Source organism: Euprymna scolopes, chromosome 17 (genome assembly GCF_053919585.1).
Source record: "Euprymna scolopes isolate OS-2025 chromosome 17, ASM5391958v1, whole genome shotgun sequence".
NCBI classification, from domain to species: domain Eukaryota; kingdom Metazoa; phylum Mollusca; class Cephalopoda; order Sepiida; family Sepiolidae; genus Euprymna; species Euprymna scolopes.
The window spans coordinates 120,698,382-120,710,697 of NC_136498.1; the positions used below are offsets into that span (position 1 = coordinate 120,698,382).

Here is a 12,316-nt window from a genome sequence, read left to right on the forward strand (position 1 = left end):
GTTGCCCGGCTATTTGGAGGTGTGTGTTGAGCAAAATACAAAAAATTGGTAGTAGACAGGCAGGCTCGAACCCGTACCGTGAAGGGGGAAAAGAACGTGAAAAACAAAACAAAAAAAACAAACAGAAAAACGTGACGCGTTTGCTGTTGCGACCATCACCAAACCAGAAGTGACATAGGTTTAAATTAAGGCTAGACAATCGAAAAGAGATGATGACTTTTGAAAATATCGGTGGAAAAAGCGACCCCTCCCTGTAGAAAAGTACCCAGTTGAGGGTGAAGGAATTAATGTTTTTGGCCAATTTTTCGATATTTATCCTATGAAGGGTCGAGCTTCAAAACGACATCAATCTCATGAAAATTCGTCACCTATGTCAAAAGTTTTAGGCAGACATACATACATACATACATACATACATACAGGCGAGATTTATATTATAGACTAGCGGGGCTACCTGGCGTTGCTCGGGACCGTATAAACAATGAGAAAATTGAATTTGATTTTGAATATATTTGTTATTCTTAGGAGTGAGTAATTTTTAATATCTATGTATCACTTTCTATTTCGAGCAAAAGGATATTTTACCTAGCTAGGACGGATATTAGACGTATGAAATAATTGTATCTTACCTAGGGTAGATAATTTACAGCATGTATATGAAATAATTTTACCTTTGCAAGGACGGTGAATATACAACACATATTTAAATAATTTTACCTTTGCAAGGAGGGTGAATATACAACACATATTTAAATAATTTTACCTTTGCAAGGACGGTGAATATACAACACATATTTAAAATAATATTACCTTTGCAAGGACGGTGAATATACAACACATATTTAAAATAATTTTATCTACACTAAGACGGGTAATTTAAATACATATATGAAACAATTTCACATACCTTTTGACCCCAAAACGAACGTTACTCTCTCCAACCCAACCCCCAAAAGAGAATTTAAAATTAACATAATCATGCTTCTTTCTACCCACCTCTCCAACCCTCACATCATGCCCGGATGATAACATAAAAAATTCTAATAAATATAGATCACCCCTCCCCCCTATAGAAACTGGCCTAGTAAACTTTCATAGTAAACCAACAATATATATGCATTAATTTAATTTTGAGATCGTAAACTGTTTTAGCCATATCCGGAATTGACTTCACAAATAAAGTAATTTTGAGATAGAAAATTGTTTAAGCCATTTCTGGTACAAACTTTATCTTTTACCACCCTCATTTAATTCAGAGTGACGGTGATTATTCTCATTCAATACGGGGCAATGCCAGGAATTCTGCTAATAGATATTTCCATCAATATCCTTCATTCCCGGACGACACCAGGGATATTGCTAGTATATTTTCTCACCTATCTCATTCAATCTTGAGCAATGCCGGGTATTCTGATAGTGTATATGTGCAGCCATCTTATACAATCCCGAGTGACGCCAAGTATTGGTCTATTCTGTATTTGTACCTATCTTATTCAGTTCCAGGCGATGCCAGGTATTCTGTTAGTATTTATTTGAACCTGCCTCATAAAATTTCGGGTGATGCTTGGTATTCTGCTCATATATATTTCCACCTATCTCATTCAATCCCAAGCGACGTTGGGAATTTTATTAGTATATATTCTCACCTACTTCATTCAATCCCAGGAAATGCTGCGTATTCAGCTAGTATATATCTCAATCAATCTCAGCACATCCTGGGCGACGCTAGGTATTCTGTTAGTATATATTTCAATCAATCTCATCCAATCCAAGGCAACACCAGGTATTCTGCTAGTATATATTTGCATCTATCTCATTGGATCCCATGCGCCCGTGTATTCTGCTTGCATACATTTGCATGTATCTCATTCAATCTCGAGTGACTCCAGCTAATCTTCTAGTATATATTTTTACATACCTCATTGAATCCCATAATTCTTGGATATGTTATTAATTTCGAAAATATTTTTTCATAATTTAACCCACATTATCGCCCCCCCTTACTAAAATAATAACTTTGATACATTGTCTTGGCTATTTCATTAAAAACACACTAATCAAATAACTCACATTTTATAATTTTTCATAATTCTTGGATATGTCACTAATTTTGACAATCATTTTTCATGATTTAACGACATGATCGCCCCCCACCCATTACTAAAAAATTAATTTAAGATATTGTCTGGGCTGTTTTTTCCATTAAAAAACAACACTAAAATAACTCACATTTCATCATTTTTCAAAATACTTGGATATGTTACTAATTTCGACAATCATTTTAAATGATTTAACCCACATTATCGACCCACCTTATTGAAAAATTAACTTCGATACATTCTGCTAGTATATATTTCCTGCAACGTTTTACATGCCGGGCAATGGCGGGTACAAAGCTAGTATATATTTCCAGCAAGGTTATTAAATCCCAGGATATGTCGCGTACACTTCTATTATATACTTCCACCTATTTAATCCATTCAAGGGTGATCCTAGGTATTCTGCTAGTGTGTATTAACACCTGTCTAATTACATCCTGGGCGGCGCCAGGTATTCTGCTAGAGAACATTCCACCTACCTTTTCTTTTTTTTTTTTTTTACACAGTGGTCACCACTTATCAAGGCGCGGAAGCCACTCAGGGATAAGGGTTATTGCAAGTACATTACGTTAGTGTGGAGATTTGATGAAGTGTTTACTTAAGGGGGCGGTTCATTAGGAATTTGTTAACATTGGACTTGAACACATCCAAGTTGTAGTCAGGTGGGAAGCAGGCAAACGGAACAGAGTTCCACAGGCGTGCAGTTCTAAGAAAGAAGCTTTGTTCATGAAATCCATGTTTTGATTTAGGCACAAATAAAGAGTGGGGGAAATTTTTGACAGTGGATTCAGCTAGACGGGTGTTTTTCGTGAAAGATTATCCAACCCTGGGCAACGCCAGGTATTCTGCTAGGAAACATTCTACCTATTTAATCCAATCATGGGCCCTGCTGGGTAATCTGCTAGTACATATATCCACCTATGTCATCCAATCCCGGGTGACGCAAGGTATTTTGCTAGTATATATACACCTATTCCTTCCAATCCCAGGCTCCACTGGGTATTCTGCTAGTACATATATCCACCTATGTCATCCAATCCCGGGCATAGCCGGGTAATCTGCTAGTACATATATCCACCTATGTCATCCAATCCCGGCTGACGCCGGCCATTCTGCTAGTATATATATCCACCAATTTCTTCCAATATTGAGCAACGCCGGGTATAATGCTAGTAAAATTATCGACCTATATCATCCAATCCCAGGCGACACCAGGTATTCTGCTAGTATATACATCCACCTGTGTCATCCAATCCTGGGCGACGCCGGGTATTTGGCTAGTACCTATATCAACCAATCTTATCTGATCCCAGGCGATGCCGGGTATTTCTGCTAGGAAACATTCCACCTATGTCATCAAATCCCGGGCGACGGCAGGTATTCTGCGAACACAAATACACCTATTTAATCCAATCCCAGACTACGCTGGGTATTCTCCTAGTACATATATCCACCTATGTCATCGAATCCATTTACAAAACAACAGTTATGGTTTTCAGTAATTAAAAAAAAAAAAAAATGAAATAAAGGGTCGTAAATTGTAACAATAAAAAAAGAAAAATTAATTTTTTAGGAACATTACAAAAAAAATGGATGTGATATAACTAAAAAAAAAATTGATTTCTCGAACTACCTATATTATCATTTAATTAAGCATTGTTTAATATTTTCACACAAAAAAATAATAGCAAAATTTTTTTTTTTTTTTTTTTTTTTAGATTACATTTTTCGCATAATTTTTATATGTAAAATTCTATTTTCCTTGCTCGAATGAACCTATAACTTTAAGCATAATAATTTTTATATAATCTTGAATAATAAGTTTTTTTGTTTTTTTTTAATTTAAAAGCAAGAACACAGAAAAATAATTAAATTAAAAAATGGTAAAAATGATACAAACATTCATAATAGGAATGTTTGGATGCACAGCTGGGGAAAAAAGAAGAAAACCAGCACTCCCTATCTTCCTCCAACTACTTGGCATCATTTTCAGCCAGCCTTTTGACTTTCTGAAATTTTGGGCTTCCATAGAATCAATGCTTAGATGACTTGCTTGAGCGAAGCCAGAATCACTCACTTTTGGGGGCTAATTAAGCTATTTTTTCTTTTTTCTTTACAAACAAGTTGTTTTTGTTTTTTTTAAATATCTAAGGACTTTACTAATTATTTTTGAGATAGACCCAGAAAACTAATATTTATCTTTCAAGTGATTTTTACAATGAATTTATTTAACTTCAAAATTTAGTTTAACTTGTCAGTTTGCGAATGCTGTTGCTGTGAAAACATTTTTAATTATAATTTTTTTTTCACGTGTACAAATATTTTTTTCCTTTTAGAAATTAACTTTAGGCTTTAATCTTTCAAATACAATCAAAAAGTAGTTGGAAAATCACAAAAAAAATTCTGATAAACTGGCTTATAAAACTATGTCCCTCTATCATTTTCCCGCCATCATTACTTGTACCTATTTAACCTAGCTTTGAATAATGCAGTGTTTTTACACTTGGATACATTTGGTCCCATTTTTACAGACGACCATATCGGGAGATAAAGGAAATGTTAGTTTGCATTACATTTAAACTTCTGCATATCAGGACAGTCAAGGAAGCAGGAAGGAAATTCTAAAGTCTAGCAGTCCGAGAGAAGCTGTAGAATGTTTTTGACTTGTGATGGGGGTATGAGAGGAATGGATTCGCCAATCATTTTTATAACCAACGGCTGTGCTAAACAACCAATGAAAATGTCCCAAAATTATTATAAAAATTGTCGAATTTTGGATTCGATCAGTTCGCCATTAACTATATCACGGACCGCATTTAATTCTTGGCCGCCATCTTGGTTACTGATCTGAACTACGCCGCCATCTTGGTTACTGATCTGAACTACGCCGCCATCTTTGTTCAACACAATGTCTCAAAACTTAACAGAAGCTATTAGAACAGAAGGGTTTCCAGCATCTAGGGGCCTCCGCAGTGAAAGGATGGGATTTTGTATGTACATAAAGAGAATACAAGTACAATGATAGAGGGACATAATTTTACAAGCCAGTTTATCATAATTAAAGATCAACTCTTTCAACTTTGACCTCTTGGCAGCCAAATTTTCACCCCAAAACTGATTAAAAAGCTTGCTGCATGTCTGAATACCCTTTATGTAAAATTTCAAATGTTTAGACCAAAAATCGGCTAAATAGTTTGCTAGAGACTGCAACGGTCAAATCTTTTTCATTTTGACCACTTGGTAGCCAAATTTTTCGTCCAAAAACCAATTAAAAAGCTTTCCCTATGTCTGAATACCCTTTATGTAAAATTTCAAATGTTTAGACCAAAATTTGCCTGAGTAATTTAGTAGAGACCGCAGAGGTCAATTTCTTTTTCTTTTTTTTTTTCAACTTTGACCCCAATTTTACCCCCTTAACATTTGTTTTGGGCTCAAATCAAATTAAAAAGTTTGATCCATAAACAAGTAACCTACATCTAAAATTTCAAGTGCTTAGACCCAAAATTGGCGGAAGAGTTTCATAGAGTTTTCAAAGGTCAAATCGTTGAATTTTGACAGCCAAATTTCTGGCCGAAAAAGGATTAAAAAGATTTTCCCAAATCTCAATACTCCTTATTTCAAATTTCGAGTATGTAGACTGAAAATTGACAGAGTAGTTTTGTAGGTAAATGTACACACACAGACAATTTCACTTTTATAGATATATAGATTGTACTCTACATGTAATTCAGGCAATACTGCCAATTCTATTGTAGACATTTAATTTAAAAAAAAAATTTATTAAAAAAAAAAAAACAAGAAAAAACAATATTTGTGCAATTTACTAATTAATTGAATATTTTCCACAATAACACAATATTTACCATGAAGTTTGACAGCTGCAGTCAGAGTTATTAATCGATGTAATAAAAAAGGATCAACTATGTCTTTGTCGAGCCAAAGACGGAATACATTAGAGTTGTAGAAAAATTGGATGCGGATATGTAAAAATAATATTAGAAACTGAATTTTAAGCATAAAGTTAAATGACATAGAAAAGGGAAAAATTCCATTAATATTAATTAATATCAGAAATGAGACATGTCAAAACGACAATGGCAAGTCAGCTGATTTGACACCTTTTACAAAGTTGTTTGAAATTTTTAAAAGACTAAGGCCAGGTAAAAAAAAAAAAATGGTTCACTAGTAATAATTCAGAAATAATAATGAATCTAGATAACAAAACATACAAACTTTATAGAAAACCAAACAAAATTTCATTTTATCTATATATTAATACGATAGCGTCTGTGTTATTTTCTGTGTCACGCCTACATCTGAGTCGTTTAATTGTTATGGACTTCCATTTCTTGTAATAAATAATTTTACCAAGAATTCATAAGTTTTGGTTTTGATTATAGCTGACTAGCGAGGGGTACCCGGCGTTGCTCGGGTGTTTGGAGGTGTGTGTGGAAACTCCGGGAGGGGGGGGGGTAAAATTTTTAAAAATGTTTTGGTAGGTAAGTATGAGGATCGAACCTGAACCCTTGAGGCAAAGTTGTAAATTAAAGTGTGAAAAAAAAAAGTGCAACGTTAGCATCTCACGGTGGCGCAATGGTTAACGGAAACACATTTGAATTTATTTAATTACTAAAATTAGCAGGTGCACGTTTTAATGATTTAATGGGGTCAACTTTTAACTGTGAGGTAGCATTTCATTTAGTGCGGGAATGCTCCCCCCCCCAGACGTTGGGGGTAGGGGGAAACATTATAGGAAAAGGCCTAACCTACATGTGGCGAGCAAAAACTGTTGAATATTTATCTTCCCGAAGTCAAGCAAATTAAATAGACAGGCGAGCTCCGTTGTTAACTGTGAGATATTACGATTTACATGTGATATAAAAAATTTTTAACAGTTGTGAACCGACTGACCGTTTCTCTGAAAAAACCCTTTTTTGGACATACACAAAAAGCGAACATACATTTTCGCTTTTATATATAGAGATGGCACTTTTTATTGGATATTATTCATCCAGTTGCAAACATTTCACAAGAGAAATATACAACTGGAACAGAAATTCAACAGTTATTATGGTGTAGTAAGTTGTCCATTGAAACTAAGGCAAAAATTCATAGCTAAAGGCTATGACAAACAGAAGCAGACACAAAGTTATATCTTGTGCCAAACTGGAAATACTATTTAGGACATCAATGGGTTCTCCAAATCCAACAATAGCTTTTTTTTCTTTTTGCTAAGTTTTCAAGGTGTTCACACGTACTTAGCTAAAAAGGTAGAATCTTTTTTTTGTGAGTGTTTTAGCTGAAGGCATTCATCTAACAATTTGCTACTATTATTATTATCTGCACCATTTTTCATTTCACAGTAAAACATATCGACCTACTACATATATCTTGTACTGATATTAGCAAAATCAATCAAATCATAAAGTAAAACTATGCACACCCCACCCGTTCTTCACTTGGTAAGAATTTTCTAAATATCAACTATACTATTTAGAAACTCATTTATAAATGGGAAGGTGGTTTTGTAAACTATTCTACTCCAACGTTATCTTTTGCATATCAGTCGTCGATTATTTTCAAATTGCATTTTATCAATTGATGCAATTTCACTATTTTCGATCAATAGGTACGAGCAAAATGAATGCCGATGCTCAAAATGTATAAACCTTTTGATCCTTCCCTTTACTTAAAAATTCACCAAAAATCAGAAAATTAACCAATTTTAATGAAATTTTCAGTATTTATAAAATAATGATCACAGAATATAACAAACTCATTATTTTTATTTGAATTTTAGTGGAAATGTATTATTTTGTTTAAACAAAAATACCTTTACTAAAGTTAGGCTTTTTGTTTGTAGTAAAAAAAAAATAAAAAATAAAAAAATAAATTTATTTTTACTTTTTTTATGGAAATAAAGCATCGTAAATTATAACAATTTTTAAAAAATTATTTCATTTTTACAGGTCCATTACGAAAAAAAGCCCCTAAAGTTATTATTAATGAATTTGATATAACTTGAAGAAAAATTAATTTCTCGAACTACCGATATTACCATTGAATTAAGCATTGTTTATTTAATATTTTCACACAAAAAAATTATAATAGCAAAAATATTTCTTTTTTTTTTTTAAATTACAGATGTTGCATGATTTTTATATGCAAGATTTTAATAATTTCCTTGCTTGCATGAATGCATAACAATTTTTATATAATATTAAACAATAATAATAAAAAAAAAATTTAAAAACAGGAACACAGAAAAATAATTAAATTAAAAAATTAAAAATGATATAAACGTTCAAAATAGGAATGTATGAACAAAAACAAAAAACTGACACCCCCACCTCCTTTTAACATCATGAGTTCATTTTGAAACAGCGTTTCGATTGGCTGTAATTTTGGGTTTCCGTATAATCCTGTTTACAAACCTTTATTTGTTGCGTTTTGGCAAACGGCAGAATTACTTTTTGGGGGCTAATTAAACTATTTTTTGTACAAACAAGGTGTTTTTTTTTTTATTTAATTCAATATCTTAGGACTTTACAAATTATCTTTGAAATAGGCCCAGAAAACTAATATTTATCTTTCAAGGCATCTTTACAATGAATTTATTTAACTTCAAAAATTTAGCTGAACTGGTTAACTCGCCGTGAAAACATTTTTCATAACTTTTTTGTTTTTCATGTGTACAAACATTTTTTTCCTTTAGGAAATTAAATTTAGTCTCTAATCCTTCAAATATAATCAAAAAGTATTCGGAAACCTACAAAAAAATTATGATAAATCGGCTTTCAAAACTGGGTCCCCCTATTTTTATCCACCCATTTTTACCCGTACCTATTGATCAATTACAAAGAAAATATTTGAGGAAAAATATTTAGAAAGATCTACTTGTGTAGTATACGCTCACCTAAGTGTATTTTTTATGTTTGCAAAAACATATGCAGACATTACAGAAAGTTTTTTACAGAAAAAAAAAAAAAAAAAAAAATCTCTATTGAGAAATTTGAAAGGAATCGGAATTTGTAATTGTATTGGAATACGGAAAAATTTTGAAATCGTCTCATCACTTGTTCGAACCTCATTCAGGACATGTATTTTTAATCTTATTTCGACCCAAAATGAACTTTGACATTTCAAACAAAAATATTAAGCAGATTGTTTACATTTATTTGGATTTGTTTTTTTTTCTGTAATTGACATAATCTATAGAAATTAGGATGCTGGACAATGCCAGGTAGCCCTGCTAATAAACAATATATTGTATACAATTTAGTCAAAGAGGAAAGGAGAACTTGAATCATTGATGACAATATCAAATCTATTTGAAACAGGAGAAGAGATAGAAAACAAATGAATGAGTTTAATTATCAACAGCTGTTAAAACATGGTCAAGGTCATGCAGATAAATAGAAACAGTGAAGCCCACTCATCTGGAAAAACACTTGAATACACAAAATAGTTATTTGTAGCAAAGGTTCTTCAAACAAATAGGAAAATTTATCCAGCATTGTCAGGGTGTCAAATATGGCGTTCAACTATTCCCCCCCCCCTTTTACCCAGTGTTGGCTGAGTGAGGGCATATTGTTGGGTGGAGATATTATAGAAAAATTATTCAAAGTATATAAAACGTCACTTTCTATTTCCAGGTATACAAACATTTCTCACTTAACTTTGTTATCATGTCACATGACGTGGGCTAGAGGTTGGATTTTGGAAAGGTATAAACATTTTTTCAGTTTAAGTTGCTTAGCAGACCGAACCTTGTTCCCTCGAGATACAATATTTAAAAAAAAAAGCTATCACTTTCTATTCTGGACTAAACGATCTTGGATACATAATCTTTAAGGTTTGATCTTGTAATGTTAAAATATGCAAGGATTTTTAATGAATAAAAAGATACGAAAAGGACATTTGCAGTGACGTGAGAAAATTGGAAACAAACAAAATACTAAAATTTTTGTAATTTATTTATTAAAAAATTTTAAAGTAAATGAAAAAAAAACTAAACTGAATCATGGAATCAAATTATTTAAAAACTAAATGGTCACATTTTTATGAACATAGAAATTATGAGTATATAAAGAAACTATTTGAAAAGATAAGAGCATGCAATCATTTTAAAATGTTAGTCTTTACTCGGGCTATGACAAAAGAATATTCTTATTGTTTTGACTCTCGAGTATATACCCGACACAGTTAATCAATCGAGAACCACATCACTATTTAAAACATACAAGATATTAACCGATATATACTCGAGTCAAAATAATGAAAAGAATATTCTCCTGTCATAGCCCTAGTCCTTACTACCAAGCTGTATTTGATGTTAGCCCCACCCCATCCCAAATACAGGCAACTCTGCTAGCTCATACTATCTTTGTGGTGATTGCCTTTTCTAAAGGATGTAATTGAAAACAAAACCCTACAATTCGTCTGTGTTCCAATCTATGGTCCCTTCTCACCAAACATTCACAAAAAACACTTAATAATTTCCCTCACTCGTTATCCGTGCCTAAACCTAAACATAGATTCCATGAACAAAGTTTCTTAGAACTACACACCTGTGGAACTCTTCTGTTTGCCTGCTTTCCAGCTGACTACAATATGGTCGTCTTCAAGTCCAACGTAAACAAGTTCTTGATGAGCAGTTCCCCTTAAGTAATCCAATTTACCAAATTTCCACTACTAACGATTATTCGTACTATGATATCGTCCCATTGACTACACTTTTTAATCCTTATCAAGGCTCAGAGGCCATCGAGGATAAGTGGTGACTCCTTCGTAAAAAAAAAAAAAAAAAAAAAAAAAACAATTTTGAATAAAATTTTAGGTGGACCTCATTAACAAAAGGGCTGACAATATTAATATTACATATGCACAAAAAAAGAAAAAAGAAAAAAATTCATTAACAATTTCCGTTTGTTACTATACCCCCCTCCCTACTCTCTACAATGATGTGCGTGCGTTTGATCAGCACCTTGCAACGTATATCCATAAAATGCTTTGGCTAAAGAGGCACTCCTCTCTCACAAGGTCACAATAGCAATACCAAGATTTATTTTTCTTGCTTTTCCTCAACTCCTTCCTTGTCTATGCCTATCACTTATCATTTTCTCAAAATTTTTATTCATTTGTTAGATTGTGTTGACATTTCTCCAATCTCCTTTGTCTTCCTGTCAAATTTTCTTGTCATCCTTCAACAATAATACACTTAAAAAAAAAAAATAACAAAAAATATTTTACAGGAAATATTAAACATGAAAGCCACACATATGTTCATACTTTTCATCGACTTTAGCTTTTGTTCTGAAATCTACATGGATTGTTGTTTTTTTTGTTTTTTTTTTCTTTTTTTTTTTTAAACATCATAGTTGGATAGATATGCTATGTTAAAGCAGATGAAAAGACGTGATAGGCACTTTTGGTGGATATTTTCAAAATATGCAAATCTAGAAGAATTCTCCCAGCAGGATTAAAAAGCGCATTAAACCCAAAACAAACGATCTAACTTGTTTTAGAATTGAAACAAATTGAATGTCATACAAGTTGCATTTTTTTTTTGGGGGGGGGGGGGGATTTGGATGTGCATAGTCAACACCTTCTCCAAACGATCAATCCAATTCATTGTTGTTGCAAATAAAGATTGAAAACTTTTCTACTTCTCCACAGATTCTTCATCAATCTGTTCATATTTCTCTCTCTAGACGTATCATATATATATATATCAAATCCTTGAAACAGTGTTTTGGGGTAAACAACTGATGATCTCTGAAATAACATTAGAACCATTGTGAATTCATGCAAGCAAATTGATTCACCAATTGCAGAAGGTTAATTGTTCAACAAAAAACTATAACTTTATTCATTATTTCTAATTTCTATGATATAGTTTTAAAGGTTAAAAAACTTTAAAGATATATATATATATATATATATATATATATATATATATATATATATATATGCGCACAAACACTGTGTGGTGTTTGTGGGGAAAGAACTCCAGCAAAGTGCATAATTATAAAAAAAATTCAATATAAGAGCATATTTATTTTTAAATTTTACAAAAAGGTCAGAGGAAAAAAAAAAGTTACTGTCGGTTTAAAACCCAATATAACGGGACTACTTCATGGTCAAAAAGTATGAAACTCTCTCCAGCCTCTGTTTATATATGTTCTCACTGGAAATGGCTTTCACCCCCCCCCCTC

The 12,316-nt window shown here is 32.6% G+C and overlaps 1 protein-coding gene across 7 annotated transcripts in view; it reads right to left on the reverse strand.

Moving 5' to 3' along the window:
• The window catches only part of LOC145296942 (brefeldin A-inhibited guanine nucleotide-exchange protein 1-like), a 259,000-nt gene that overhangs the window by 181,555 nt on the left and 65,129 nt on the right, over positions 1-12,316 (reverse strand). The window lies entirely within an intron of this gene.